This window comes from Loxodonta africana, chromosome 14 (assembly GCF_030014295.1).
Source record: "Loxodonta africana isolate mLoxAfr1 chromosome 14, mLoxAfr1.hap2, whole genome shotgun sequence".
Lineage (NCBI taxonomy): Eukaryota > Metazoa > Chordata > Mammalia > Proboscidea > Elephantidae > Loxodonta > Loxodonta africana.
Window position 1 is genome coordinate 22487663 of NC_087355.1, and position 6000 is coordinate 22493662.

The following is a 6000-nucleotide window of genomic DNA, read 5'->3' on the forward strand; positions in this document are numbered from 1 at the left end:
GCAATGTCTCTTCAATAATTTTTGAAGAGTAATAATTCAATGAATTTTGTTTCTATTCAAAATATTTTAATTAATAAAACTGATATTAGCGTAGTAGAAAGTTAGTAGCCACACAGATAATACAGGTTAAAAATCAATGAATTTATAATTGCAAGATCTTAAAGACTGAAATACCCATGCTCTGAAACCGACTCTCTGAAATCTTTAAAACAATAAACTTTTAAAAAGTGAGCTCCTTTAAAAGTCTTTTTTTTTCACTAAGCTGGAGGCAAGATGCATGGAGTCTTCTTTGCTACTGATTCAGTTCTCTACCAATCGTTATTTCCGGATGTGTCTTGACTTTTCTACTTGAGTGAAGACTTTAAAACCATCATATTATGTATAGCTATTCTTTCCCCACCATCCTCTATGTGATGATGATAAAAATGAACCAAAGTCTAAACAAAAAAATGAGAGAAAAGAATTTACTATGGAAAAGTGCTCTGATTTTATTCTACAGGAAATGAAAATGGGCTAGGAAGAAAGGACTGGCAATCTACTTCCAAAAACTCAACCTGTGAAAACTCTATGGATCACAACAACAACAACAGGAGACTAGGAAGACGTGAAAACTAGATGCAGTGTTGGATCGTGGAGTGAATCCTGGAACAGAAAAAAGGCATTAGTGGAAAAACCAGGGCAATTCAAATAAATTCTGTAGGTTCGTAGTATTGTACCAACATTAGTTTCCTAGTTTTGAAAACTGTACCATAGTTATACAAGAAGTTAACATTAGAGAAAGCGAGGGAAGCTGAGTGAAAGGTATATGGAAATCATCTACTATTTCATATCTTTAAGTTTCAAATTATTTCAAAATAAAAAGGTAAAACACTCTCTAATAATGAGCATAAAGTCATAAAGTAACAACCATTTTTGTTTCCTCATGTGTTTGAGGAAACCCTGGTGGCATAGTGGTGAAGTGCTACAGCTGCTAACCAAAAGGTCGGCAGTTCAAATCCACCAGGTGCTCCTTGGAAGCTCTGTGGGGCAGTTCTACTCTGTCCTTTAGGGAAAACTATGAGTCGGAATCTACTTGATGGCAACGAGTTTTTTTTTGTTAGTGTGTTCAAAGATTCAGGTGATGTTTTATAATTATGTATATTAATTAAAATTAATGAGTCTTATATTTTATAACAAAGTCATCAAAAAAATACAAGTTTTATAAACTATTCTCAGCTGCCCAAGTCATCTACTTTGTATATTTGGGAAGCAGTATCATCTGATAAATAAGAAATAGGCAAATACATTATTAAGGTTTTGTAAGGCAAAAAGGTTTTAAGGCAAAAAGAGAGCCTTGTTGGCTAACAAATAATTGCGCATTTTTCCCTTCAAAATGTTCTCTAGAACTCAGAGTTCTCTAGAACTCAAATGATTACTTTCCATTAATATAAATCAGTACTAAAATATTTTCACAAACTGATAAGAATAGTAGACTATAACCCTTTAATCTAAATTTTCTTAAAATCTTGCCACCCTACAAATAGATATTTAATTTTTTTTTTTTTGACAAACAAGTGTGTGTATCACAACCATAAAGGGAGCTGGACTCTTGCTGATGATATTTTTCCCATGTTTAGCCAGTATTGAAGAAGTAAAATTGCTCAAGGTTAATCAGCCTAATCTGAAGGAGAGGAAGTTTACCCTTCGTTTCCTAACAGATTCTCTTTAATTTGGAAGTTACATTGACAGGTGGCCTCAACACTAGGGGCCTTGCAGACCACCTTGAAGGTCTCAGCGCCAGAAGCCTTTGAAGTTAGAATAATCAACAAGCCATTTGATATCCGATCAGATGCAATGGTCCCCTGGAGAAGGCCACCTCTCAGGTAGACTGATTGTCTATCAAACAGGGATAACTCGATACAGTTTGCTGAGCAAATTCATAGACTTAATGGAACTATAAAGTGGAGAGAAATGTGCGTTGCTAATTTTCAGTGCCTTTAGTTTCTATGTAAGTGTTGATACATTTTTGTACAAGAGTACATATGCAGCTCCAAAAAGACATGACCCTTTACTATTAATGAAAAAAAAATTAATGAAGGGAAGAAAAATTAGTTTGTATTTTATGGACAGATAAAGCATCTTAAATGGCCAATATACAAGTTTTATAAACTATTCTCAGCTGCCCAAGTGACCTACTTTGTTTGATCAAATATTTTAAATAAGAGACCACTGAAAAGTCATGTAAATGCTAAGAAAAATAAAATTAAATGTTATTTTTCCCAGGAAATGTGAATAAGATGGAGAGGAGAAATTCCATTCCTGAGAAAGGGTTATTGTTTTTCTATCAGAATAAAATTAAATTTTCTGGGCACTAAATATTCTCCAATCGTTAATGATGGTTATTAAGGTTTCTATTTACCAAACCTGATACCAGTTGCATTTGTTGTGTACTTAGCTGGGTTCTGCATTCGGCTGAGCAGGTAAATGCATGATTTAGTTTATGTAACCAATACTTCCTGTTCAATTCAGAAGTAATTTATAGCTATGTGTTCAGCCTTTACATGTTCCTCTTTGGCACTCATATGGTCAATGGTCATATCAATTCTGTTTAATAAACAGACAGTCCCCAGGTTATGAACAAGATCAGTTCCTAAGTGTGTCTTTAAGTCAAATTTGTAGGTAAGTCTGAACAAGTGCGTACAATTCTTATTTAGCCTTACTTTAGTGCAAGAAAATTTTTTAAAATAATTTTTATTTTTTCAGTGCAAGAAAAGTCTTCAAGCTTTTTCAATGATTTAAAACCTGCACGTGCAGCAAACAAAGGTGATTGTAATGAAGAATTTGTTGCGAGTAGGGCTCGCTTCAATCATTTCAAACTGAAGGCAAATTTATATAACATTAAATGGCAAGTATGAGTCATCCATAAGTCGGACGTTACTAACCTGAGGACTTACTGTAATGATTTCTGATTCCCTCCAGCACAAGTTGGAACAGGTGCTGTAAAGGGTATTGCATGGTTGCCATGGCTTTCTCAAAGTGCTTACAAAGATTGTGGCAAGTCTTCCTGAAGGGAATGATATTTTTGACAGCCTTTTTTTCACTTGGCCAGTTTCAGAAAATCACTGTTTCCTAGTTCACAGGAGTGCCCCGACTTTACAGGATAAAGAGGTTCCCTCCCATCAGTAAAGACAGCTCCCGGGATTCACGAGATGTACAGGAAAGAATACTGCTGCTGCAACCTCTACTTCATCTACTTGTTCATTCAATAGGACCGAATTTAATCAGATTCTAAACTTTCAGCTTTGCAAGATTCTCAAGTGTAATGAAGGAAGAGAGGAAAAATTAAAGAGGTAAAAACATAACTCTTTGAATAGGAAGCAGGAGTAACGGGACTGTTTTCTCTCTCTGTGCAGGCTGGATTCACTGACGGATTGCCTTATCATTCATGAATATCTGCCACTTGATGGTCGCTGCATGGCACTGTGGGGAGTTAAGCACAGGCTCTGACGTCAGGCCATGAATCATGTTCCCAGGCTGCCACTCACCGGCTGAAGGTCCTTAAGCTGATTACCATCACACACCTATTCCAGAGGAAAACCCACTGCCATCCAGTCAGTTCCAACCCATGGCAATTCCACAGGTTTCCAAGGCTGTACATCTCTGCAGAAGCAGACCACCACATCTTTCTCCTGTGGAGCTGCTGGTGGTTTTGAACCACTGACCTTTCTGTTAGCAGCTGAACTCTTTAACTACTGCACCACCAGGGCTCTTTAAATACTTATTAGAAAGGTTACAATTAGAAAGACTGACAACGCCAAGTGTTGACGAGGATGTGGAGCAGTTAGGACTCTCCTACATTGTTGGTGAGAATACAAAATGGTTCCGCCACTTTGGAAATCAGTTTGGTAATTTCTTATAAAATTAAACATATACTTCACTACATGACTCAACAATACTACTCCTAGGTACTTACCCAAGAGAAATGAAAACTTACGTTCACGCAAAAACCTCGTACATGCATGTTCATAATGTTTTTATTCATAATCACACATACACACAAAAAACTGGAAGACCTTAAATGTCCTTCAAATGTTGAATAGATGAGCAAACTATGGCCCATTTATAGAATACAATACTACTCAGCAATGAAAAGGAACAAACTATTGATACATACAGCAACATGGATGACTCTCACATGAAGTATGCTAAGTGAAAGAAGTCAGATTCATAAAGTCTAACTATATGATTCTATTTATATGACCTTCTGGAAAAGGCAAAATTATAGGAATAGAAAATTGATCAGTGGTTGCCAGGGGCTTGTGGGAGAATGGGGTCGATTACAAAAGAGCAGCATGAAGGAATTTTGGCGGGTGATGGAGCTTTTTTGTGTCTTGATTGTCATGGTGGTTGCATACCTGTATGGCTAAACCGCATGTCCTAACTCATAGACTTGTACGCCAAAAAGTTAGTTTTACTGCATGTAAATTTTTAAAAAATAAATAGAAGTGAAAGAGAAAGCAACAAGAAAATCAGGATTTTTGAATTGTTATGGCTAAAAGGAAAAGAAACTATGGTAAAACTAGAGAAGAAGCCTCAGAGAAGTGAAAAGGAAGCCAAATATATGTAGAATCAAGGAAGAGGAAGGAAAAGAGACTTTCTAGAAGGAGATGATAGCAAATATTTATATGTCAAAGGAAGTTATTGCTGACTTAAAAAAAAAAATGCTGTTTCAGTAAAAACAATTGCCCTATGTAGCAACTACTATTTTTTCTAAGGTCAAAAATAAATTTATTTGACAGCTAAATAACCACTCTTGTAAGTAGTCTGGTAATGAAAAGAAGAGACTAAGGTAAGTGGGGCTTCAGGTTCTACAGGTGACTTTTTCAAGATGGATATAGACTTGTGATGTAAGATATGGGGTCAAAGGATTCAACAGAGGAGGAGAAGACTGAGGCTGTTGAAAAAGGAAGAGACGGGTATGAGAACAAGGCCATTCTAGAGATGGCAAGAGATGAACGTTAGCCTTAGGAAAGGGGAGGAATCTCTTTTCTCTTCAATCAGAGGGAAAGGACAGAGAAAAGGAAAAGAGGCTGCAACGTGGAGGAGAAAAGGGCTATAAAAGGCTGAGATTACCCTGGATGGCCCGTGAACTCTGTTCCTTCTTCTCTCCAGTGGTGATCAGGCTCTGGGCCAGAAATTAGGCTTTCAACATTGTAAAAGATGTTCATACTTCTCCCAGTTACATGCTTCCCATGATAATTTCAAAATGGCTGGCAGAGTCCTTCTCTTTTTGTAGGTTTGACTCTACTCTCTTCAGCAAGCTTGCCCTGACTCAGTGATGTGTTCAAGAAGGTGTTAAACCAGTGCCCTCTTGTGGGTTCAGGGAGAATGGAGTCCAACACACATCTGCAAACACAAGCCTTTAGATTGAGGATGCTCTATAAGACACAACGTATGGAGGTGCTGTTATATCTACTGATCTTTCCTTTTCCCTAAGGTAACCAAGGTTTAGTCAGGTGTCACCTTGAACAAATAGTTGGGGATAACGTGCAAGCAGAAATGTTAATAATGAGTAAAAATAACATTTGAATGAATTCTGCTTCCAGATGTGTTCAAGTACATTTGTAACTTTCATTCAGACAAGACTTGCACGTATATCGCTTTTGGCATCAGGGAAAAAAAAAAAGGGAAAGGAAAAACATTCTGAGATTATTCTGACTGTTCCTAATCTGTTACTTAATGAGTGTCATTCCTAAAAGCTATTTGTAAGGTTATTGACCACTGACGGTGAAGCTGTAGAAACCAATTTGCAATGGGGTTTGGAATGGGAGGCTTGGGATATAGATGTTAAACCTGAGTACATTCAAAGGAATTTTTGAATGAAAAGGCCTAAGAATTGATGAAATTTGACAAGTGTCATAAATGTTTGCCAATTAAATAAAAACCCTACAGAGACACACATAGTGCTTTAATTGCAAAAATAACACCTCCACACGGAACAAATTCTCATGGAATCCTACA

At 36.8% G+C, this 6000-nt stretch overlaps 1 long non-coding RNA gene across 1 annotated transcript in view; it reads left to right on the plus strand.

Annotated features, from left to right (window-relative positions):
- LOC135227603 (uncharacterized) overlaps positions 1-3749 on the plus strand; it is a 31997-nt gene extending 28248 nt beyond the window's left edge. Inside the window, exon 3 of the long non-coding RNA XR_010317755.1 lies at positions 3393-3749. This is a non-coding gene — a long non-coding RNA (uncharacterized LOC135227603). The remainder of the gene's footprint in view (positions 1-3392) is intronic.
- Positions 3750-6000: the final 2251 nt, after the last annotated feature.